Source organism: Podarcis liolepis (assembly GCF_965112155.1).
Source record: "Podarcis liolepis genome assembly, chromosome: 14".
NCBI lineage: Eukaryota > Metazoa > Chordata > Lepidosauria > Squamata > Lacertidae > Podarcis > Podarcis liolepis.
Window position 1 is genome coordinate 27,538,411 of NC_139569.1, and position 26,514 is coordinate 27,564,924.

Sequence of the window (26,514 nt, forward strand, 5' to 3'; positions counted from 1 at the left end):
AAGCAACAATCCCTCTTACTGTTCTGGCTTCTGGGATAGCTGCACAGCCTGCATTTGCTCCATAACACACACACACATTTCCCCTTACTTTTTAGGAGAGAAAGAGTGTGTCTTATAGAGCGAAAAATACCGTAGTTGTTTATTGTCTTGACATCTGATGGGAGGGCGATCCACAGGGCAGGTGCCAGTACCGAGAAGGCCCTCTCCCTGGTTCCCTGTAACCTCACTTTTCGCAGTGAAGGAACCCTAGAAGGCCCTTGGAGCTGGACCTCAGTGTCTGGGCTGAATGATGGGGGTGGAGATGCTCCTTCAGGTATACTGGACCAAGACTGTTTAGGGCTTTAAAGGTCAGCACCAACACTTTTAATTGAACTCATAAAGCCCCAAAACTTCCATTTCTTGCGATTTTGCCCAGAAAAGTTTGACAACTTTTGGCAAAACCCTACAAAGTCATCTCAAGGGTACCAAGCTGGCAAAGGGTGTCCAAAAGAGCTTGGAGTGTCTACTGTTATGTACTGAAGTTCTCACCCTGGGCCAGCAGGGGGATACTGTCGATAGTTCAGGTCCACATATACAAAAATGGGATCGAAAGTGATGTTCAGTGATTGGATAGTTACAGAAAGTTGTTACAGTTACGTTGTACTGGAGCTCTATATAAGCAGGCTGGCTGAACCCTTCAGTTCACTTCTGTTCTGACCTGTGAATAAACAAGAGCTGTTTGGAGAATCGCTGTGTCGTCTGATATGTTCACCCACAACTTAACATCTACACTCTACAGCAGCAGATCCCAGTCAGATAGGTCCAGTTTGAACTGGATTGCAGCAGTGACTTTGCATTTTGCCACTTTCAGGAGCAGGGGCTACCTGGAACCTCCTTGACAGGTCCCATCAATTATGACAACTTCCCAGGCCACGCTAGACCTTTTCAGAGAGAGACCCACAACACACAAATTATCTGTGCTTCATGTTCCAGAGGGCCATGCCTGAAGCCTAAACATTAGGAAGAACTTTCTGGTGTAAGAGCTGCTCAGCTGTGGAAAGGGCGACTTAGGAAGGACTCTCCACTGAAGGTTGGATGGGCAAGGATTGTTTAGCTTTTATTTCTGCCATGCAGGGGGTTGGACTAGGTGTCCCCCAAGGTCCCTTCCAGCTCTACAGTTCCATAACATAGGCGCAGACACAAAAAGGCTCTCTCTCATGTCAGCACCAACCATGCCTCTGATGGTGATGGGACCAAGAGAAGGTGCTCACCTGGGGCTCTTAACACCTGGCCAGGTTCTTATAGGGAGATACAAAATTTCAGGGAGCCTGGGTGCAAGACATTTAGGACTTTATAGGTAATATAGGTCACAGTTGGTGCACGGGGTGGGGGCAGATAAAGAACTGGCCCCCATAGCCAAAAGGACCCCTACCCCTTTATTAAGGGGGCAAAACCATCACAAAGTCCCCTTGCACAAGTGTCTCTGAAATGAATCAGAGGAGCATTATTTTGGAGAACACTATTCGACTCTGTTCCAGGAGACTCAGTTCCAGCCGCTCTCCTAGAAATTAAGCACTGTCTGTCTCTATAATGATGTATTATTGAAAATACATTAAGAGGCCATCCCGTCGGCAGCAGAGGAAGATAATACGCCAAGACGCTTCCACAATATATCAAAGTGCCTTTGTTCTGATGATGCTTTAATGCAATGCATCAAACTGCCATTGTCCCAATAATGCATCATCGCAATACATCAAAGCTTTGTTGAGTTTGCTTGCAGAGGTGCTATTACAGGACTTCAAACCTGTGGCGTCCTTATGATGCACTGCCAGTGTGCCATAACCCCCTCCAGGGAGTCAGACATCAACCCAGAGGAAGGGGCAAAATCATATCCCCCGCACAGAGAGAGAGATACCAATTGCACAGAATACGTTCTAGTGGATTCCCTTCCCCGATACATACCTGTGCAATCACCGCGATAATCCGAGGAGGCTCTGCCGACCTTGCTGTGGCATGCAGGCTGCTCCCTACAGGCAATATGGAAGCAGGGCTTTCTCTGTGGTGGCCCCTATCTCTGGAATGTTCTCTGCTCTGGCATTTAGGAGGTTCTATCTACAGCATGTTTCAGAAACTTACTAAACACATCTCCTTCTTGGCCCAGGCATTTCCCAACTGATGATCATTGGACCAAACTGATGATTACTTTTTGAGTATTTGATAGTCTTAAATAATATCCAGTATGGTTACAGCTTATGTGCGACTTAATTTGTGTGATTTCAACCATATGTGGTTGAAAGCAGGCTGGTTGAAATTGAGTAAGGTAAATCCAAGCAAGGTGGAGACAAAAGCTCTTCTTGTGCCAGGTCTGCTTGGGGTTACCCTGCATGTAAAGAGCTTTTATGCGACCCCCAAGCCAAGGAGATAAGGAACCACACAAACTTTAGAATATATATGAAGGCAGTCCTGTATAGGGAAGTTTTAAAATGTTTAATGTTTTGTTATGTTTTATATATGTTGGAAGCTGCATGTTATATATGTTGGCTGGGGCAACCTAGACAGATGGGTGGGGCATAAATAATAAAATTTATCATTATCATTATTATTAAGCAGGATGTCCCTATTTTAATCAGATAAATGTTGGAGGGTATGAGAAATTTTCAAAGTCTCTGAGAATGAGGAGAAAAAGCAGAAGCAAAAATATCGAGAAATGAGAGGTCCTGTTTCAGCACAGCCCTGCTTGAAGGCATTTTTTCCCCAATGGACCTTTCACTTCACACACAGAAGCCGAACTGTTTGCCAACATTCCGAGCCCTGCTCCTTCCTCCATCAAACAATATTCCTTGGCATCAAAAGCGGTTTGGTCAACAGCAGGAGGTGGCTCATTGGAGGCGGTAGCTGGTTTTTAGGTGATTCCATTTGGAAACATTTGCAGAAAGCCTGCATGATTTGACATTTCACACGGCTGTGAAAGAGAGCAGATACCAGCCAGCTCTGGAGAAACTCATCTTGTTTACTTGACTGTATCTTTGGGGAAACAGCCATCGGGCAAACCCGTTTTTTTCTGAGAGATGCGCAATCAGTTTTGTGTTTACTCGTGGAGCTGCTGTGCAAACACCCAGCAATGGATGAATTAAACAAACACGCAGCCTCCAAAGTCGACATAATCAGCTTAAATTCAGAGGGTAATTACAGGAGTCAAAAAAAAAGCTGCGCCGCAGCAGAAAGGCAGGTCGTCGAGGAGCAACTCTGGTGTCGACAGAAATATAAGTCAGCTCTGAAAGATGACCTCGGGAGCTGCAATTAATGCCCCCCAACGGTTAACAGTTACCGAAACCCATAGTGCAAAGCGCTCCCGAGGAAAACAAACAGAAAAGTTGGCACCCGTCGAGGAATTTAAGCTTAAACCTACAAATTAAAAGCATCTCGAGAGCCAGGGCGGGACCCGAGAACATAATGTATTCCAGTCACTGGAAAGTCATTGACACAAAATTCAAAAGCGAAAAGCAAAAGCCATCTGTCAACAGCAGAGGTGATGCGAGAATCCTCAGGGGCACCTGGGGAAACCAAGCCCGTCTTGTGTCAGCTACAGGGTTGTTGTTCTTTCTCTTTTCTGTTTACTTTTTCCTCGGCTGCGACCTGACAGGAAAGAGCCCGAAGGGGAGAAAAAGGAAGATTTAGAGAGAAGTGAGCAGACAAGTGAACTCCGACAAAGTTGCCAAGGGCAACCGAGGTCTATTACAACCAAACACACACACACACACACACACACACACAGCCTATTAATTCTCACAAGGAAGAAAAAATAATCCTGGTTAAGATGGAGGAAAGATTAGGGTGTCAAGAGGCTTGGGTGGTCTGGTTAGAGTCATAATTTATTTACTTTCATTTCATTTTATTGCATTTATTTCTCACCTACAATATATTCCTCCTTTCTTCCAAGGAGCTCAAAGTGGCGGACACAGTCCTCTCCTGCCTCCTTTATCAGACCCTCCCAGTGTCCCTATTTTCCAGGAACATCTCGGTTTCTGATTTGATTCTGGAATGTCCCGCTTTTCCTCAGGATGTCTCTATTTTCATTGGAGAAATGTTGGAGGGTATGGAGTTATCTGACCCCCGAGTCATCTGAGGGCAATCCTGTATAGGGAAGTTTCTAAATGTTTAATGTTTTATTATGTTTTTCTATATGTTGGAAGCTGCCCAGAGTGGCTATGCTATACGTGTGGGGTATAAATAGTAAAATTATCATGATGGAAGGGGACGTCCCTATTTTCAACGGAGAAATGTTGGAGGGTATGCTTTATTTTATCTCCACAACAGCCCTGCAAGGTAGGTTAGGCTGCAAAGGACAGTGACTTACCCAAAGTCATGCAGTGAGTTTCCTGGCCAAGTGGGGATTTGAACCCTGGTTTTTTCCTAGGCCCTAGTTTGACACTTTGACTCCTACACTGCACCAGCTGTTTTATTGTTTATGTCACTTTTTTTTTTACTCTGAATTTTGTTCTAATCCCATCCCTTACTTTCCATGAGCATCTCGACTGAAGTGGAAAAGGCGGCGTTGAAATTTTAAAACAAACATCTGAGAGACTCCTGGAGCCAGCCATGCCTGAGGCTCTCTTCTTCAACGTGTGAAGAGCTGCGGGAGGCCCCCAACTGGTTACGCCTCCCTCGAGAGATGATCCATTTGAACTTTTCCCCAGCAAGCCCGTGATCTCAAACCCTCCCCAAACTCATATCAGTTCTGTTTGCAAGTGCATGGCTAAGAAGAGGAGAGAAATCTGGCTGCAGGATCTAAACAGAACCCCCTTTTAGTCAAGCATCCTAGTCTCACAGTGGCCCCATTCGCACCATACATTTAAAGGACTATGGTACCACTTTGAACAGTCATGGCTTTCCTCCCAAAGGATTCTGGGAACTGTCATGGCTAGTGTGGTGCATACTCCTCAACCATCCTGATTTCCCTGGCACACCCAGGAATTACAGAAGCCATTCTGGCTTCTGATTGGATCCCAGAATATCCCATTCCGCCCCCCTTCCAGCACCGCCTTCCCTGCCAAACTTGGGGAAGAGGAGCAGCTGGCATTGGAGTTTGCTGTGGTGCCATGCTCTCACACGAGTCAACAGCCTCCTGTGAGAGTGTGGCACCAAAAGAAGTGCCTCCTGACTTTCAGACTAGGACCTGGGACAGTCAAGGGTTCAAACCCCACTCAAGCATGGAGCTCCCCTTGGGCCAGTCATTTACTCTCAGCCTAGCCTAGGGTTGTTGAGGGGATTAAATGAGGGAAAGATTCATGTACATCACCTTCAGCTCCTTGGGGTGTGTGTGGGGAGAGAAGTGGGGTATAAATAATAAATAAAATAAAATAAAATAGAGTGCTGAGAGTTGTCAGGAAACCCAATTCCACAGAGTGGTTGAACATTTGATTCCTCTTCACTGGGAACTCTGGGAATTGTAGCACTGGGAGGAAGAATAGGGGGCCTCCTAATGACTTAACGAACTGCAGTTCCCAGAATTCCTTGGTTGGAAGCCATGTCAGTTCAAAGTGATGCTTTATGTGTGTAGTGTGAATGTAGCCACAGTGGCTGGTCAGATGCCCACAGGAAGTCTCCACATAATTTTAGACATCTTTATCATGTCCCCTCCTTACTTGTCTGGAAGCTGCCTAGACTGGCTGGGGCAACCCAGTCAGATGGCCGTCATAGAAATTATTATTGTTGTTGTTGTTGTTGTTGCTGCTGCTGCTGTTGACTTCCCCTGCCCAAGCTACAAAGGCCCAAAGGTTGTGCTCTTTCCTCATAGGGGAATTGCTTCAGTCCTTTGACCATTCTGGTGTGAAGAAGAAGGCTTCTTTCCCCACCTTATTTATGTATTTATATCCCGCTTTTTCCTCCAAGGAGCTCAAGGTAACCACCTGATTCTTCTCCTCCTCAGTTAATCTCCACAATGGCCCTGTGAAGTAAGTTAGGTTGAGAGAGGGAGTGTCTGATCCAAAGTCACCCTGGCTCTCCCACTTACAATGCCAAGACTCCAACCACTACACCACACTGCCTTTCCATCCTACCCTCATATACCTTTGCAACCCTTTTACCCAAATGAGCCTCAGCTTCCTCACCACCACCACATCCAATTCTGGCAACCCCTGATTTCAGCCATATTTCCAGAAATCCAACATAGGCAGAAAGGAGTGATCTGCGTCTTACTGCAATGCAAACATTAACATGATTGCAGTTTGTTCCGATGGCACTGATATGATAGTGATACACATCTGAAACCGGTTCGTATTTGCAGAGTAGACGTGCCCTGGATCACAGCTCTGATCCTGGGAGACAGCGTTCTGTTCCACCAAAGGCAACCACCACTGACAATATACAGCCCCCGGGGCAGCGATGGGTATGTTTGTGTGATCCCACACAGGTTACACAACAAAAGCTTCAGAGAGAAACACAATTCCCTGGGGAAGAAAACCCCAACAAATGTGAACACCCTTTCAAGCGTAAGCGGTGATGCCAGCAAACCTAGTATTTCCTCTCAGATATAAATCACGGCAGCCAAATTAAGTAATGGCTCTTTGCGAGGAGAGTTCAAAGGGAAGGAAGCAACCTAATTATAAAGCAGCTGAGATTTACTGTTGGTTAATAAGAGCGTGTTCACGGATGCTCTGAGATCAATAGCTTTCACATGTTCTGCCTATCTTCCCCTCCCAAACTCCACATCTCAACAGCCAACTCTAGGCCACAATTATTGCATCTGAAGTCTTTTCCCACCATGGAATGTGAGTTGTTTGTCTTGCAAGCCAGGCTGTGACGTCAGAGAGGGCATTTCATAAGCAAAAGCCAGCTTTCATAGAATCATAGATTTCGAAGGGACCCCAATCTAGTCCAACCCCCACAACAACACAGGAATCACATCTAAAGAATCCCTGACAGATGAGCGCCCAACCTCTGTTGAAAAACCTCCAAGGTGGCAAAGTCCACCACCTTCTGATGTAGTCTGTTCCACCGTCGAATGGCTCTTGCCACCAGAAAGTTCTTCCTGAGATTTTTCTGGAATCTCCTTACTTGTCATTTGAGAGAGACAATGGGATGCTTCCTGGCAGCCTCTGCCACTGCTGTCATCGTCACTTGGGACAAGCGTTGGCTCCTCCTCCTCCCTGAGCTCAGCACTTATGGCGCTGGCAGAGGAAACAGGGACATCCCGGGATCAAATCAGAAGTTGGGATGGCTTTCGTAATTCCGGTATTGTCCCTGGAAAATTGGGACACTTGGAGGGTATGCTACCCCTGCTCCCAATACCAAGAATCATAATTCTTTCAGGAATTGTGACCAAAACAACCCAAATCTGCATTTTCTCTTCCTTCCTTCCTTCCTTCCTTCCTTCCTTCCTTCCTTCCTTCGTTCCTTTCTTTCTTTCTTTCTTTCTTTTTTCATGTGTGCCATTGAAGCACATGCCCTTTCCAAAATAAATAAATATTTATTTAAATTTAAATTCATATTCATACTTATATTTAAATTCATTCCCTGCCAATCTCAGAAGCCCCACCCTGCTTTCTGTGGCTGGGGCCCACATGCAGCCAGATTGCAGATGCAGATTGACAGCTGAGGTGCCTCGATGGCTGATGGCAACTTGGGCTGAGCCATAAGGAAGCTGCCAGCCTTTCGCACTCCTCCCTCCCCTTCTGTTTCTCTTTCTCTCTCCTCCCCCCCCACCCCCCCCGCCTCCCGGCACCCTCACTCCTTGAATGATGCTTGTCTCTCATCATCTCCTTCTATAAATAGCTCCAGGAAAGACTGCACATTTGCCGACTTGGGGCTTCTTCACTTTCTCAGGCAGGGAGGCTAAACATACCCGAGAGACGCCACTCAGAGGGCCTCTCGCCGGCTGCCAAGTTTCTCTCTCAGCAGGCACTCGTGCTGCTCCTGCCCATCAAGTCCCAACTTGGCAGCTGTGGGGTTGGCATCATTGCCAAGCCAGTTCTGCGAGGCGAGATGATGCCAGGGTGAGCTGCGCTTGCAGCCACCATCCCTGGAGTTCAGGCACTGGAAGATGCGTAGAGATGCACAACTTCCTTCTTAAAATTCTTCTCTTCCTGGTTTCTGATTTTCCAAGTCAGTTTCGCCATTTCGGCATAGTCCATCATCCTCATCAGCCATTCCTCTCTGGGTGGAACTTTGTCTTCTTTTGCAAAAAGATTCTTACATTGCGTGAGACAGGACAAGATGACCCTAATGGACCCTAGTGATTTTATGATTCTACCCTATGAGTCTTCTCTGAGTAGAACTTGGTTGGTTGGCTACAAGCCCAAACCAGAGAACCTCCAAAATCATTCCTTAACCTCCTGAGATCACGCTGACATGAAAACAATGGCGAGGCCATCTTGTGAGCCTGGAGAATCAATATTTGTCTTTCCCTCTACCAGACCAGGCAGATTAAGAGTTTGTTGACATGTAAGCTGAGTGCAAACATCTTCACAAAAGGCTGACACTTCTTGATGGGGGAGAGAGAGCCCTTTGTCAATTTTTTACCCCATTTCCTTCTTCATAAAGCAAACAGACGCTGGGCAGATGGCACCTCCTAATTGGCCTAAAAGAAGGGAGGCCACAGAGGGATGTCTGGAAGTTGCAAAACCTTTGTTTGCAAGCAACAGAAGTTCCTTGCTGGTGTGTTTTTTTTGTGTTTTTTAAAAGCATCTTCAGGAAAAGTGAAACCTCATATGCATGATTTGTTTATTAAATAACAACGATAACTTTAACCTCAAAGCAGTTTAAAAACCTCAAGGCTGATTTTATCTTGTTTTTAATTTCTGACTTTTATCTATAGGTTTCGGTTGTATTTTATGTCAACTGCTCAGAGGTTTTTACAATTAAGCAGCATGCACATTCTGTTAGATAAAATGAATGAATAAATGTGAAAGAAGCATTTCTTTTTAAGACGATGAATGTGGTGAAGGAAATCCCCACCACCCCATGATGCTATTTCAGGCTTCTAGTACCCTCCCATGTTGTTGGACTCTAATTCCCATCAGCCTCAGCCAGTATGGCCAGTCTCCGTGCATGATGGGAGTTGTAGTCCAGCAACACCTGGATGGGGGAGAGATTCAATTCAGTTTGCTTGTGAAGAGGAAACTATCTAATTTGCATGTATGCAATATGAAAATGGAAACGCAGCTATCCTTTAACAGCCCCCGTGCTCTGTGTTTTGCAATGCATTTCTCTAGTCAAGTAATGTGTGCAAAAATGCATACTCTTACTTAAAGTGTGCATAAAAATACATATAATTGTGAATATACAAAAATGCATTATTTTAGGAGAAATTGGGTGATATTCAACTAAGCTTTACTTAGCATAGACTTAATTAAGGTCTTAAATAAGTTAGGTCCATTAATTTCAACGAGTCTGCTCTGAGTAAAACTGAGTTGAATTCCACCCAATATGCTTTGCAAAAATAATAATAATTAATTAATGTATCTATTAGGCAGAATAGCATGTACATTCAAATATTGCAGGGGTTGGTCTAGATTACCCCTGAGGTCCCTTCCAACTCTACAACTTTATGATTTTATGAAATTTGCACTGAAATACTGGTTTTTAATGGGGATCTTTTTTAAAATTTTTAACTATTTGGCAATGTAAAGACCTGAATTTAAAGTCAGAAAAATGAGAAATGGAGAAAACTCAAATTGGACAGATTCCGGCATCCCTAATCCATAGGACATTTGAAGGCAGCCCTGTATCGGGAAGTTTTTAATGTTTTATGTTTTAGTATGTAACATCTATATATTCTGTGAGCCGCCCAGAGTGGCTGGGGAAACCCAGCCAGATGGGCAGTGTATATAATAATAATAATAATAATAGTAATAATAATAATAATAATAATAATAATAATAATAATAATAGAAGCACGTCAATTGGATGGAGGGCAGTGCTTTAGCTGCCCATAGCCATCAGTCCCTCCTTCTGCTTAGGGAACCCAGAAATGGCCAGTCACTCACCGGAAGCACAGGGGGAATTCACTGGGCTTGTCGGAGCAGAGGAGCAGCAGTGTGCCAGGCCTGCCATTTGCCTTCTTCAACTGAATGAGAGGAATTAAACACTTACATGTTTTGATTAGACCACACCTGCCTGGAAAAAAGAAAAGAATCGTCATCTTCCTGGCTCGTTTTCAGGGCGTTGACAGGCGCCCTTTCTATCCAAAAAGGAAGCTACAGCCATCTTATGCATCTGAAGGTGGCAAAAGCGCCAACATTGACTCAGGCTGTTTGTTGAAAGGGTAAGAGGAGGAGAGAGCCCAAGGAGTCTTGTTTGTTTTATAGCTGCATCAAAGAAGGTTTTGGCACCCAAAGGAAGATTTTGACTTCCTTAGAAGCACAGCCACTTTTCACAGGAGCAGCTCCAGAGATAGAGAGCATCAGTCAAATGAGCACATGCTCCTTTGGAATGCTAATTGAAGAGGCGAGTGCGAATCCAGACGCAGCAGCTGGCGCTGTCCTCCTCCAAATCAAGTTGTATCGGGTCCTTGAATAGGCATGGGACTGGCTTTGGAAAATGGGAGTTTCAGTTCAGATCAATAGGGCGAGCAAACTTAATCTATGCTGCTCTGCAGAATGCCCTCTCTCCCCATGAGACTCCTCAAGGAGAAGTGCCGGAGAATTCAGTGAAAACAGAAATGGGAGCAGAAATTGTCAATATTTGCTTATTCATCCCCCATCCAGAACGGAAATCAGCCCAGTAAAGACTGGATGGTTGTTGCTTCCAATCCACAAACAATATAAAATATATTATGTTCCCCCTGCCCACTCATTCTTTTGCATTCCGTTTCCCTTGCACTAAAAGGATTGGGGTGGGATAATGTAATTTATGCATAAATTATCATAAGATCATAGAATTGTAGTTAGAAGGGATCCCCAAGGGTCATCTAGTCCAACCCCCTGCCACACAGGAATCACAGTGAAAGAATCCCTGATAGAAAAACCTCCAATGAAGGAGAGTCCACCACCTTATGTTAGTGGCCTGATTTTGCTGCAGTGAACTATGAGATAAAAGGCCAGTAACTCTCAGCCTAGCCTACCTCGCAGGGTGGTTGTGATGATAGAATGGGGCAAGGGAGAACCACGCAACCACCTTGAGCTACTTGAAGGAAAGGTGGGATATTAATATAGCAAATGAAATAAATGAAATGGGGAAAATGTCTGCAACCGCTCTCAATCTGGTACCTCATGGTTCTGGCCCAATGTAGACTATGCACCTAGGTATTCCTCTTTATCCCAATAGGTCACAGCAAACCAGGTGATACCCCTTGGCCCCTATCCAATAGTTCCCATGCAAGGAAATGAGCTACCACTGAACAAGTGGAAGGTGTGCACTTCCTAGCCGTAGACTCCGCCTCGCCTCGCCCTGATCCTGCATCCTCCATCCCCGATGTTTGGATGGAAAGCGCAAGCCCACCGAAGCTCTGCATGGATCTCCTGACTGCCTGTCACCCCATCTGGCAGCATTATCATCATCCTTAAATTTATTACTCGCCCTTCACCAGCAGGTCCCAGGACAGGTTAAAATTTAAAATTCGGAATGAAAAGCAGTGGAAACATAGGTTACACAAACCATTTCCATCCCAGCTGCTCCTAAGAAGAACTGTAACTTTTAAGAACCAGTGCCTAAGCTTGCATTTCCCCCCTTCCCCCTCCCCATCCCTTTTCCTTTATGTGTCATGTCTGTTTGGGGCACTGTGGGTTAAACCACAGAGCCTAGGACTTGCCAGTCAGAAGGTCGGCGGTTCGAATCCCTGCGACGGGGTGAGCTCCCATTGCTCGGTCCCTGCTCCTGCCAACCTAGCAGTTTGAAAGCACAAAGTGCAAGTAGATAAATAGGTACTGCTCCGGCGGGAAGGTAAATGGCGTTTCCGTGCGCTGCTCTGGTTCGCCAGAAGTGGCTTAATCATGCTGGCCACATGACCCAGAAACTGTACGCCGGCTCCAATAAAGCGAGATGAGCGCCGCAACCCCAGAGTCAGCCACGACTGGACCTAATGGTCAGGGGTCCCTTTACCTTTAACTACACACAGCACACACAGCCACCCTGTACCTGCCATCCTGCTGGGCTGGGGAGCGAGCCCAATTTCACAGCACATTTGCCTGTCCCTCTCCTGGAAACTGACCCCCCAATGCGCTCGCAGCCTCTCCTTGCTCTTCCCCACCCCATGACTCATTTCTGCCTCTCAAAATGGTGTTCAGAAATTCATACGGTAATTTACAATGAAGACATTGGCGCGGTGACATTTACAGCAGACCTTGCACTCATTAAGACAACCTCATTGCCTCATTAATTCCATTTTTCAGAAATTATGTTCCTATTTATGCACCGCGGCTGTGCCTCCTGCATTTCATATCGCGCTCTTCTCTGCCGGGGAAAGCAGCGCCTCCGAGATCCCTCCCGATAAGCAATCCCAGTGACCTAGAAGCAAAACAATTATTTTTCTGCCTCTGCCACTCGTTCCCACTCACCCACTCGAGATAAATAAAATTAATGCAACGGCGTCTGCCACGGGGGCTTCATTATTCCAAACAGCCTCTGACTCCTGCCATAATTGCACTGTAAATGAGCTTCCTCGGTGACAAGGCCACCGCGCTGGAATTCTGAAGCTGAAATGTGCACATTTGTAGAGCTGCTGATTCACACACATGTGTGTAAGACTGAATATCTGGAAGCCTGACAGCCCTTCTGCCACCCATATGGGGACCCAGGGAGCAATGTGTCAGATGGGCATAGAATCATAGAACTGTGGAGTTGGAAGGGACCCCCAAAGGACATCTAGTCTAACCCCCTGCAGTGCAGGAATCACAGCTCAAGAATCCCCATCTAAAAACTTCCAACGAAGTTGTTTAAAAACTTCCAACGAAGAGGTGACTCCACTGTCAAACAGCTCTTCCTAATGCTTGTCATTTGTTTCTGTTGGTACTGGCCATGATGCCTAGGCTCTTCCTCTACAGTTGGAATCATGGAATCATAGATTTTTCAAGTTGGAAGGGACCACGAGGGTCATCTAGTCCAACCCCCTGAAATGCAGGAACCTTTTGCCCGATGTGGGGCTCGAACCCACAACCCTGAGATTCAGAGTCTCGTGTTCTACCAAGCAAGCAATGCTCCTGATTAACTGTTGCTGGAAACCGCAGCAGGGGAGAGGGCTCTTGTGTTCGAATCCTGATTGCGGGTTTCCCACAGGCATCTGGTTGGCCACTGTCAGAACAGGACGCTGGACAAGATGCCCATTGGCCTGATCCTGCAGGCTCTTATGAAAGCATGGGAACCAGTCTTGATCTTAAATATACTTGCTTAACAACAACAACAAAACCCAGCCTGTTTTTAACCCCGACAGAGAGCATTTGCTGAGCAAGAGAATTCTGAGCTTTCCTTTTCACGAAATTTCCAAGTGGCCTGTTTGGTGACAAAAGCACACAGCTCCTCATAGCTACGCAAATAGCAACTCTTTGTTTGCGCTGTTTGCTCAGCTAATATTGACTCTCCAGCCCGACACGGCTGCCATTGAGTTGGGCTATTCACCATGATGTTTGACTAGCATTAGAACAGGGCTGCGATAACACAGAGCACAACAGGGAAACCAATCCATCAGGCCCATGTAGGATATGGTGCCATAATGGTACTTGGGATGGGGAGGGGGGGTGAGAGCGGTGCAGCATGGGGGTGGGACTTGCCCAAGTACAGCTGTTGGGTTTCATGCTGGCATCGACGCTCCCCGCTAGTTCAAACAACCACAGGTTGTGGTGGCACCCTGTGTACCCATGCAACACAAACAGCTAGAAATCGACGCACACTATTAGCCACAACCAATATCTATCCTCAGGGCCCAATGACGGGGAGGGTGTGGGTGGGGAGACAGACAGTACAGATTACTGGGAACAAGCAGTCCAGAAGGAGGCTTTGAGCCCCAAAACCTTCTACAGTGGTGCCTCGGGTTACAGACGCTTCAGGTTACAGACTCCGCTAACCCAGAAATAGTACCTCGGGTTAAGAACTTTGCTTCAGGATGAGAACAGAAATTGTGCAGCAGCAGCAGGAGGCCCCATTAGCTAAAGTGGTACCTCAGGTTAAGAACAGTTTCAGGTTAAGAATGAACCTCCAGAACGAATTAAGTTCTTAACCAGAGGTACCACTGTATATGTTTTCAGACCTTCCAAGTGTCCCTATTTTCCAGGGACAGTCCCAGATTTACAGAAGCCATCCCGGTTTCTGATTTGATCCCAGAATGTCCCACATTCCCTTAGTGCGTCCTATTTTTATCTGAGAAATGTTGGAGGGTATGGAGTTATCTGACTCCTGATCCATCTGAAGGCAGCCCTATATAGGGAAGTTTTTTTTTAACATTTAATGTTTTATTGTGTTTTTATACATGTTGGAAAGCACCCAGAGTGGCTGGGCCAATACAGACACATGGGGGGTATAAATAGTATCATCATCATCATCTCTATTTTCATCAGAGAAATGTAATAAATAATAATAATAATAATAATAATAATAATAATAATACTTTATTTGTACCCCGCCCATCTGCCTGGGTTTCCATCTAGAGGGTATGTTATGTAATTCTTAGCAAAATATATACAGTTCCAAAGGCTCGCTCCTCCGCTGTCTCCCTAGACAGATGGATGTCAACCAGCAATGTTGACACCAGCTGGGAGTGGCTTTCCAGGATTTCCCGTGGAAGCTTTTCCCAGCCACTTTCCCTGGAGATGCCAGGAACCAAATCTGGGACATTCTCCATGCAAAGCAGAGGCTCCATGAATGGAGAGAAGAGAATCTCCCTTCCCAAGCACTGTAGATTAGAGACCACATATTTGTAGGTTATTTAGCGGCAAAGTGGCAATCACTGCATTACTCTATTTGGATTCATTTGACGGCGCTGGGCCTGTCAATAATGTTTGTGCACTTCAATATTTCATGGCTGAAAGCCCCGCTGATTTAAACAGGGTTCACTTCTGAATAAATAAGCAATACATTTGGACTGCCGTAAAACCTAGTAAGATTTTGGGAGCCTCTGGGCTTCCTTATTTATTTGGATTGCCAGCAGTGGCAACATTTCCTGGCTTCAGGGGGAATAAGGGGCATTGCTAATAAATAAGTCGAGTAAACAGATAGCCGGGATTCCTGCGTTGCAGGGGGCTGGACTAAATGGCCCTTGGGCGCCTCTCTACGATTCTAATAAATAAATGTGCTTGCCAGCATTTGGAAAGGGCAAGGCTGGACTAAATAATGGCCCACCACTCTAAGTTAGTGGATGGGGGGATGTTCACTGTACACATATTCTTCTTCCTACCACTGCAGATCCCCAATCCCCTCCATGTGAACCATTCTGATGGTATCAGAAATACAACAATCTTTGCTTCCAATAAAGAAGGAACAGGAAGCTGGGGGTGGGGAGGGTAAAAAGCCATCATTTTTCATCTAGCGCCACCTTCTGTTTGAATTTAAGTATTGGCTTTTGGGGGGACCAAGAGAATCTCCACAGTTTACCAGTGAGGTGTGAGCGCCTGCTGGTCCCCTCCTGGCCAATTTCTGGTTGCAGCGGCAACACTGAGTCCCATTCTAATAGAATATTGAACAACTATCATGTCTCGTCAACACAAGAATTTGCAAATATTCTTCCTGCCCTTCCTCCTAGGCACCGACTAAATTTATTCTAGGGGTTCCCCCGAACCTCCAGAGCAAATCTGGGGAGGGCACAGGGGGAGGAGAGGGGGGAGTTCCATTGCACAAGCGGAAATCCTTGAAATGATGGGATACACTAGATGGATACTGCCCATTGTGTTCTAAAATGGTTATAGCCCCCACCCTGGGACCATTGAATGAGCTGTGAAGCTCATTGTGTGAGCTTGGGCCAATTGCTGTCTCTTAGTCTAACTTACCTCACATGGCTGTTGTAAGGATAAAATGAGGAGGAGGGGAAGTTATGTTTGCCACCTTGGGCTCTTTGAGGAGAAGGTTGAATATAAATGTAATACAGTGGTACCTTGGGTTAAGAACTTAATTCGTTCTGGAGTTCCGTTCTTAACCTGAAACTGTTCTTAACCTGAAGCACCACTTTAGCTAATAGGGCCTCCCGCTGCCGTCGTGCCGCTGCTGCGCAATTTCTGTTCTCATCCTGAAGCAAAGTTCTTAACCCGAGGTACTATTTCTGGGTTAGCGTCTGTAACCCGAGGTAAAAGGTAAAGGGACCCCTGACCATTAGGTCCAGTCATGGCCGACACTGGGGTTGCGGCGCTCATCTCGCTTTACTGGCCGAGGGAGCCAGCGTACAGCTTCCGGGTCATGTGGCCAGCATGACTAAACAGCTTCTGGCGAACCAGAGGAGCGCACGGAAACGCCGTTTTCCTTCCCGCCAGCGCGGTACCTATTTATCTACTTGCACGTGCTTTCGAACTGCTAGGTTGGCAGGAGCAGGGACCGAGCAATGGGAGCTCACCCCGTCACGGGGATTCGAACTGCCGACCTTCTGATCGGCAAGTCCTAGGCTCTGTGGTTTAGACCACAGCACTACTAGCGTCCCAATAAACAGGTACCACTGTATAATATAGCTATTTTTGGACTACAGTTCCCATCATCCCTGACAACTGGTCCTGTTAGCTAGGGATGATGGGAGTTGTAGTCCAAAAGTAGCTGGAGACCTAAGTTTAGGAAACACTGGACTAAATAACTTTATGATGGTAAGAGCTGTTTGACGGTGGAGCAGACTCCCTCAGAAGGTGGCGGACTCTCCTTCATTGGAGGTTTTTAAGCTGGAGGTTGGATGGCTGTTCTGTCATGGATGCTTTAGTTAAAACCCCTGCATTGTGGGGCGTTAGACTAAACAACCCCTGGTGTCTCTGCAGTTCTATGATTCAACCTGTTTGCCTCCTGCTGATTTTACCTTCCGTACAAAATTTAAGAGGGTGATCACAGGGCAGTTCAAGTTCTGGCATTTAGACAAGAGGGGAAGAAAACAGCTGGCTGGGACTGATGGAAGCCACGGCCCAAAACATCTGGCGAGCACTAGCTTGGGGGAGGCTGCTGTTCAGGTATCTTTTCTTTCCTCTCTCCATCCTTGTCAGACCCAATTAAGGGATCTTTTCCTTGTGAAAATGACTGTTTGATGCCCCTTTCAGCGAAAGGCTCCTTCCCTGTGAAGAAAAGCTTTTAAAATACTTCTGACATTTATCTCAAAAGGAGATTTATTTGATTACCAAAACGTGATATATTAAACACACACACACACACACCCCTCTTGGCAGATCATTATCTGGCCCAGTTCTTCCTGGGTTTTCCTTTTCTTGGCAAAACATCATGAATTAAACATGAACTGAGCTGCTAGAAGCACGCTCTCTCTCTCTCTCTCTCTCTGAACAAACCTCCAGCAAAAAAAAAAAAAAATGATATAATAAAGAAATACCTTTACAAGACAAGCAGTATTGTCATCCTTAGGGGGGCTGTGAGATCTAATCGCTTTGACGCAAGCCGAGCTCCAGGAGGGATATTGAAAAGGCACGGAAGAAATGTTAAGAACTTAAAAGGGGGCAAGGAGGAAGAAAGCCGAAGACTGAAGCACAGCCTGTAAACAAGTCATGGAATCATAGAACTGTGGAGTTGAAAGGGACACCCAGGAGCCATCTAGTCCAACCCCCTGCAATGTAGGAATCACAGCTCAAGAATTCCTGACAGGTGGCCACCGAACCTCATCTTAAAACCTCCAGTGTATCGTCTTGTGATTGATTATGTAGGGAAAGGCTTACCTGGAACCCTCCCCCTGCCCCAATATTTTATTCAAGTTGGCACCCCTGGACTCCCAAGGCAGACCATGGAGCACTTTGTCCCTTGCAAGATGTGTGCATGGGTCTTGTAGTGTCGTGCTGTTCCCATTCCACAGTAATGACATCAGTGGGTTTATGGGTCTGTAGCCTGCATAAACATCACCTGAAACAAACACCAGTCAAAGGTGAGCCTGTGGGGCTGGGTGTGTACATGGCTGACTCAATGGAGTCCTTTTTCTTGCCCTTTCTCATTACTGCCTATGGTAACAGATAACAACCCCTGTATTTATGCAAATCGCCTCCCCCAGTCCTTTCTTCTCCTCTTTAAAAGGTGGCAATAAAAATGCCGGTTGTTTTTTCTCCTTTCTTCTTTTTTTTGCCCCTTCCGTTAACTGAAATCATACATTCTGTTTGCCCAGAGTTAACCATTAAGAGAGGACAATTCTGTGTACAAAACGTCTGCTCAGATGCATTTTACGCTTTAAAAAAAAGCCAAACCCAATGACACACAAAGAGTTAGTAAAAGTTGGGCAAATATTGGCTTTGGCAGAGTTTGCTGTTTGTATCAGGAAACTGATTGGTGTTATTGATTGACAGATGGGACCCAATGTTTAGAAAGCCGGCCGCCCCGCCCCCCTCGGATCCTCTGAGGTGTTTGGGCAAACAGGGGCCTAATGCTGGGCAAACAGAGCGATTGCAAGGAGAGCTGCCTGGGGTGTTAGCAGAGCAAACTGGAGGGCTGTGCAAACAGCTCGGAAGGAATGTGGACAACCTTCACGTAACCTTTGATGTAGCCACTGATCCTTCGCAAGGTGGAGGGGGGAAAAAGTTTGAACAGGGAGCGGAATTTGAGAGGGATCAGCAAGGCAGCAAACACCCAGAGCATGCAAATGTTATCCGGGTGAGCTGGCAGTGGAGGGCTCCGTGGAATTTATCTTCCTCCAAATCCTTAAATCCATGAAGCAATAAAAATTAACTGAGGCTTCCTGAAAGGCTCCCCACCGCCCTGAGTCATCTCGGTGTTAACATAGCCACATGAGAAGAGCCGGCTGGATCAGGCCAGTGCCCCATCTAGTCCAGCATCATGTTCTCACGTTGGCCAACCAGGTGCCTGTTGTAAACAAAATCTGCCCTTATTCCCTTATAGGGGACACAAGAGCCCTTACAGAGTCCTTTGTAGGTTCTCCATCGGCAGGAGAAAATAACAGAGGCCAACCAGAGAGTATTGAGAAGCAAAGCAGATCGTAAGCCTGATCTTTATTGAATTGTTGCAACAGGGTGCTCCCCTCATACGCAGGAAAGGAGGAGGACCCAGAACAAAGGTGTGTTTGCCCTTATATAGACATTTTTAATTGCCTTCTCTGGAGCTCAAGACCACCCCTCCATTCATCACAGAAGGGGTGTAACCCAAGACCACCCCCCACAAACATCATACCTACATCACAGAAAAGGTGGTCTACAACAGAAATTTGAATGTTGTTGTTTTTCCTGTCTGCCAGGTTATCTGATAAGGCCTTATCTGATTGCCTTTCCTGGTAGTCTGGCCATTCCTTTGAGATGGTGATTACCCAATTCCTGAGACAATAGGGAGGTTCCCTCACCCCTCCCTCCTTGCAGAGAAAACATTTGGTCATTTTGAGAGTCAAAATGGTTTCAGGGCGGTCTTCCTGTGCTGCTCCAGACATGTGGTCCACATATCTATGTACGTCCTTGGTTGGTACATTTATGAACATTTATTATATATATAAAGTTCCTTAATTTTTTATTACATGCCTCTGGGAAACCCTCAAGCAGAACCTGACCACAAGAGCCCTCTTGTTCCCTGTGCTTTCCAGCAACTGGTATTCAAAGGCATTACCGCCTCAAATTGTGGGGGAAGAGCATAGCCACTGGATGTCCATATTTTCATCGGAGAAATGTTGGCGGGTATCCCATCCCAGCTAGTTGCCATTGCTAGCCCTCTCCTCCATGAATTATCAAAATTTGTTATCAACGTCCATCATGTCACCTCTTACTTGCCTTTGGGACTCTTTCGAGGCCAAGCCAAGCTCTTCGCCAGGCCAAGAGAGGGCTGAATGAGGCTAAGTTGCAAGGGAATAAGGAATGCTCCTGGAAAGGGGAGCAGTGCTAGGACTTGGGACCTCTCCTTTCGAGAAGGCAGGGGTTCATCTCTAATATGGGAGTTTGGTGAAAGCAACACATGAAAGGCCTGCTGTCTCCTTGAACAATTTTGGGGGTTGCTCAATTCTGGGGAGGCGGGTGGTGCTGTTGTGTAAACCACTGAGCTGTGGGCTTGCCGACCAGAAGGTCAGCGGTTCGAATCCCCGCAACGGGGTGAGCTCCTGTTGTTCGGTCCCAGCTCCTGCCAACCTAGAAGTTCGAAAGCACGTCAAAGTGCAAGTAGATCAGTGTTTCCCAACCACTGTTTCGCGGCACACTAGTGTGCCGCGAGATGTTGCCTGGTGTGCCGTGGGAAAAATTAAAAAGATTTTTTTTTTTTTTGTAAAAGTCAAATTAGGTCCTAATCTATCCCTCGAGCGCCCCTTGTCCGTTATTGTGACGCATGAAGCGTGTTCCCGCCCACTCCCCGCCCTCCCTTGCTTCTCTCTCTCTCTCTGTGGCGCTCTCCGCCGCTTCCTGCTGGGCATGCGCAGCTCGCCTTGCGCTTCCGTTCCGGCCCCTCCTTCCCCCGACTACCCCGCCGCTCCGTTCCTTTCTCTTTCTCGCGTGTCAGAGAGCGGCGGCGCGAGCGCGGCGGTTCCCTCAGGGCTGACGGAGGGCTCGAGGAGGAGGAGGCAGGACGTGGAGGCGGAGAAAGCGGCGGCGGCCACCCCCCACCTCCGGCTCCAGGCCCGTGTAGAAAGCTGAGGGGGAGAGATAGATAGAGGTGGGCGGCGGCGGCGACAACCACGACCAACCGCCACAGTAGTTGTAGCGGCGGCGACGGCGAGCAGGGACTCCCGCTCTCTCTCCGTCGTGTCTCTCTCTCTCTCTCTCTCTCCCGGGCCCGTCCGTTGAGTCTCCCGCACGCCTCGGCTACAAGATGAGCATCGAGATCCCGCCGGGTCTGACTGAGCTGCTGCAGGGCTACACGGTGGAGGTGCTGCGGCACCGGCCGCCGGACCTGCTGGCCTTCGCCGCCGAGTACTTCGCCAAGCCGCGCTCTCCTTTCTGCCTCGCTTTGCTGCCTCCTCCCCCCCACCCCCAAAGCTTGGAGGTTCCCCGGCGCCGACCCGCAGGTTTGACCCCCTTCTCACACCTGTTCACGCTCCTTGCACGGAATGGGGCGGATGGGGAGGAACGGGGCTCGCCGCTGCCTCCGCTCACCCTCCCCCCCTCCGCCGGCGGTCCCGCGATTCTTGGCTTTTTGGCGGTTGGCACAGAAGGAAGGCAAGGGGGAGGGGAAAAAAATGAAACTTACACTTTCGTGCGTCCCTCCCGGCGTGACGCTGCGCGCTGACGTCACGGGGCTGTAATGGTGGTGTGCCTCGAGAATTTTTTCATGAAACAAGTGTGCCTTTGCCCAAAAAAGGTTGGGAAACACTGAAGTAGATAAATAGGTACCGCTCCAGCGGGAAGCTAAACAGCGTTTCCGTGTGCTGCTCTGGTTTCGCCAGAAGCGGCTTAGTCCTGCTGGCCACATGATCTGGAAAAACTGTCTGCAGACAAACGTCGGCTCCCTCGGCCTGTAAAGCGAGATGAGCGTCACAACCCCAGAGTCGTTCACAACTGGACTTAACTGTCCTTTACCTTTACCTTTAATAAATTCTGGGGGTCTGGCTGAAAGGACACAGCACCCAAGCACTCCCACTCACCAAAGGAGCAACTCTTCCCCATCACTGCAAGGTGTCATGTGAAATTGCTGCCATCCATGGTTGGAGGCAGGAATTCTTCTGAATACCAGTTGCTGGAAATGGCAGGAGGGGTGGTCTTGTGCCCAGGTCCGGCTTAAGGACTTCCCAGCCCAGTCTTCTGGCTGGCCACGGTGAGAACAGGAAGCTGGCCTGGCCTGACCCAGCAGGTGGTTCTTACATCCTTAAGAAAAGCAACTTTCCAAATGCCACCCACCCAAATTTGAGCAGACCCTGCAGACCTGCCCCGTGGTCCCAACCCAAGGGAAGCGAGTCCAGCAGGGGATGCCGCACACCAGTGGTGACAGTGAGGAGGGGATGCACTACAGACATTAGGATTAGCTCAAGCGTGCAGGAAAATTGCCAGGGGCTGTAAGCTTAAAGTCCCATTTTCTGGGAAGAGAATGGCTCAGGGGCAGAGCATCTATCTGCCCTGCATGCGGAAGGCTGCAGTTTCAATCGCTGGCATCTCCATTCTCAGAAGACCTCTTAAGGCATCGTACATTCTTGGTCTTCATCCTGAGCTTACAGATAGGCTGCATTTTAAATGGAAGGGTTGCGTTTTGCGCTCATTATAGCTTGCTCTTGCTAACAACCGTATTTGCAGTGCAGAGATTAGCCGGGCCTTGTTGTGTGGATAGCAAAGTTAATCATTGTGAGGGAGGAAGAGAGGAGAGCGGGCAAAGAGCAGCTTGAGGCCAGCGCCTGGATTACCTGAAATGTCAGGGTTGCCTTTAACTAGGAAAAGCTTGATGGTCCTCTTATCCTTTCAGAAATTGCAGGGGATAAACATTGCAATGCAGATAGCAAAAGAGGTCTCCAGTGAGAATGAGGCAGATTAGTCAAGAGGTTAACATTTAAATGAATAATCGTTGAGATAGTGGATAGGTGTCCTTTTTTTCAGGGCTAGGAGCTAGTACAAAAAGAGCCTGCTGGATCAGGCCAATGGCCCATCTAGTGGGGGGGGGGGGCGTGACCAGATACCTGTGGGAAGCCTGCAAGCAGGATGAACCCTCTCCCCTCCTGTGAGTGCACAAGAACCCTCTCCCCTCCTGTGATTCAGGAGCATTGCTGCCTCCTACTGTAGAGGCTGAGCATAGCCATTGTGGTGAGTAGGCATCAATAGCCCTCTCTCCCATGAATTTGTCTAATCCTCCTTTAAAGCCATCTAAGTTGGTTACCATCACTGCTTCCTGTGGCAGTGAGTTCCATAGTATAACTATGTGCTTTTCACCTCTCAAAGAATTTCTGAAATGAGGAGGGGAGGAAGGAAGGTGGTCCCTTATTGAAATCTACTAAACTAATTTCAGATTTCAGCCAAATCCCACCCTTCAAACAACAACAAGAACAACAACAACAGCATTACACAAACTCAATAGCTTGCAGGAGTGTTGTTAGGAAAGTGGTGCAGGGTCCCTGGAGGTGGAAAATAGATCTGACCCACATGTGTGTAATTAACATAAGAAAATGTGGGTGCCTGGATTCAAAAGGCAGGGCTCTGCACGCTCTCTTGAGTGAGAGAGCCTCCAGCAGAGTAAAAATCACTTTCAGAGTGGAAAATAGGTTTGCATATTCCACTTAGTCGGCTTTAAAGCTCTTGTCTCCCTCCCTTTACCCCTCTCATAATGACCAGACCACACACTGTTAAGTAAGCTTTAAATGCTTAACTTACTAAATCCAAAGGTCTGGCTCATGAGAACACAGGTAGATTGCTCTTGTTTTGGTGCTAAAACATGGACAGATTACAACGGGTCAAGATAATGTTTGAAGAACCAAGAATGTGATGATGGCATTGGAGGATTCTAAACAAATGTTGGACAGTTATCTGCCAAGGATTCTTTAGCTGCAATTCATTGCATTGTAGAGGAGATTGGACTGGATGAGGCTTGGGGTTTCTTCCAACTCAACTACGGTTCTCGGATCTTAAAGACTGACAAATGTATTGTGCCTTGTGGTCTCATGTGCCAGCAGCCACTCCAGAGTGTTTTTTGGGGGTGGGGCAAGATCTTCCTTAACCAACCCCTCCTAAGCTGCCCTGAAGCTCCTCCTACTTAGGAGGCACAAGCCAGACAGGTTCAGGTGCCATCAAAGCCAGTCAAGATGGATGAAGGCATACAATATCATCACATGGCCCCATTGTCCAAATAGCATTCAAATCGAAATTATCTGATCGTAATTCGAGGGAGCTATTTATGAAACATGCCGTGGGAGATGTGTGTGTAAGTGTAATCTGTGGAAACAGAGGCTCCATGGTAGCAGGATGCCCCCTAGACAATGAACATGGGAAAAGCACGGTCTGCATTGTCACAGTGGATTAATAAGTGACTTATATGTACGTTGAACCATTCATCAAACCCGCCGGCCAGCCATTGTGTTGACTCCAAAGCAAACAGACGGTTTACTCAACAGAACACCGTTACTCCTGTTAAGAGGGATAATGACATTTTAAGCACATTGTGTCCAGCCTTGGGCACTTTACCTCTTGACTACAGCTACTGTGCAAAGGAGCCTTTGGATTTTGCTGATATGGCTGGCAAAGACTCCCTCCCCCCTCCTGCAACGCTCTTTGGTTTGTTTATCTGCATAATATTCCTTTTTCTTTTTTTCCAATGGGAAAAAAATGGGAAACTGGTTGAAACTGAAATTCACAGATGCCAAGAACAGAAAAACAAACAAATTCAGGCACTGATTCTTAATAAGCTACATAATATATCCTATGAATCTTTTTAAGGCTGTGGTAACTGATGAAGACCCTCAGGGAACAACGGTGTAAATACTCATTTCCCAGCCCTTAAATGTCACCAGAATTCATTATAATTCCAGATTTGAGATCACTTTCACTCATTTTTAAGGAACATTTAAATCTTGGAATTCACCCCCCTGTGCCTGCAGTTTATCCCAAGATTTGGAGATTGGGTGTCTTTGAACCCTTTTTGTCCTCGGGGCTATTATGGGAGTGATGGATGGGGGAGAAACCCAAGCCCTCCTGGATCAAGAGGGCAGCCTGTTTGCTCTCTGTCAGCAGCATGTTAAAAGCCCCGGCTGCCCCGGAAGGCCCGTCTTGCTGATACGATGTTAAGCCAACATCCTGTCCACATATAGAATTACAGGGCACTTTATATCGGAGCAACAGAGTTCACCCTGTGTTACCCAAGCTCAGTTTCCCAGCCGCCCATCTCCTTTTCAAAGGCACAGAGATAAATGCAGGATGCAACAGGGACTGGGAGTATTCACGCAAAAGAGGACGACACTTAAGAAATTTGTTATAGAAATACCTGCAAGATTACCTCGGAGTTTCATATTAATTTTCCAGGAGTTGCCAATACATAAATATTTGCATTTTATCATTAACATATTGTTATGAATATTGTCTTTAGAAGCACCACATTCTGAAAAATCCCTCTTGTTGGTTTTTTTTAAAAAACTGTTCTCCATCAATTAATGGGAAAAGAAACTGCCTTCCAAAATGATCAAAAGGGAAAGAACATTTCAATGAAATTCTCATCGCTGGGTTGCCTCATGCTTACCTTACTTTTGAGGTGGCCAAGGAAGGAGTTGTGAGGATGAGTGAGACAAAAGTTCAACGAAGTCTGCTTTTAAATGAGAGGTGATCTAATCTGCCTAATTATGGAAATCAAAACACCTTCCTTTGAAAGTAACAATTCTTTGAATTTTGCAACGCAGTTCTTCAGCCAAACAATGCGTAGGAAAATGCATCTAACAGAATAAAATGCATATACATATTAGTGAAAATATCAATATGCACTATACCAGGAGAAATTGTTTTGCAACAATGCACGCAGTAAAGAAAATTGCATACAAATCAGGAGAAATTCGTGCTAAAATGATGAATAACTTCCATGAGAACTTATTTAAAAAATAAATAAATCACAAGCTGACGTGTAGAACCTAAGACTAGAAACAGGAGAAGTAGAAAACAGAGAGAAATCAAAACTGACATATCCCAAATTTTCTGCCAAGTTGTTTTTTCAAGGCAGGGAAGATGGGATGAAGGAGAGGCCAGGGGGGGGGGGGTAGACTCGTTGACCTTCCAACTCTACAATTATATTATTCTAAACAGCACTTGGGACTCCTCCCCATACTGCACATCCTCCATGTTGTGGTGGAGCCCTGAATAGCCAGCGAGTCAGGCAGAATTGGCTCCTCCAGAGTCATGATCAAGGGGGTGGGTGGAATAACCCCCCTATGACTAAAGGTTTCAGCAATTGGGTGAGAAGGTGAGAAGAAGACAACATGATAGAAGTTTTAAAAATTATGCACGGCATGCGGAAAGCAGATGGAGAAAAATTTCATCTCTCATATCATCAAGATCTTTGGAAGATTCAATACAGATTTTTTTAAAAAAACATTCTTCTTCACACAGTGCAAAATTGAACTATGCTGCCCCAGGAAGCAGTGCTGGCCACCAATCCGGATGGCTTCAAAAGAGGATGAGAGAAATTCATGGAGGAGAGGGCTATTGGCTATGCTGTCCTCTGCTTCCACCATTGCTCATTTCCCACAGGCATCTCAGTGGGAACAGGATGCTGGACTAGGTGGGCCATTGGCCTGATCCAGCAGGCTATGCTTATGTTATTATGATGGGGAAGCACCAGGCATAGGGCTTGATATGTACCACTTTCCAAATGTCCGATAATACAGAGGTAGCAGGGCCAGGGTGGGAGAGTGCTAGAGCTCTGTCAGTTAAAGCTTCATTCTCTGCTCAAATGCATAAACTCAAGGAATTCTGCTATAAATCTGCTTGAAGATAATGTATTCATGAGACCTGTGTTTGCGTGTGTGCATGAGAGAGAGAGGAGCTCTGAGTAGCTCTTGCCATCCCTAACCCATACAGAACAGTCCCTAACACCCAGCTGGCTGGCTGTGGACAGTGA

General features: G+C 46.7%; 1 long non-coding RNA gene across 2 annotated transcripts; it reads right to left on the reverse strand.

The window, feature by feature from the left end:
* Window positions 1-2,447: 2,447 nt before the first annotated feature.
* LOC310693342 lies at window positions 2,448-25,330 on the reverse strand. 2 transcript variants are annotated; one of them, XR_014519106.1, is made up of 3 exons: window positions 25,147-25,330; window positions 9,966-10,095; window positions 2,448-3,615 (listed from the first exon to the last, which is right to left on the reverse strand). It is a non-coding gene; the product is annotated as an uncharacterized lncRNA (long non-coding RNA). The 2 variants fall into 2 exon arrangements; XR_014519107.1 differs by lacking the exon at window positions 25,147-25,330 and adding an exon at window positions 17,411-17,794.
* Between the last annotated feature and the right edge of the window lie 1,184 nt (window positions 25,331-26,514).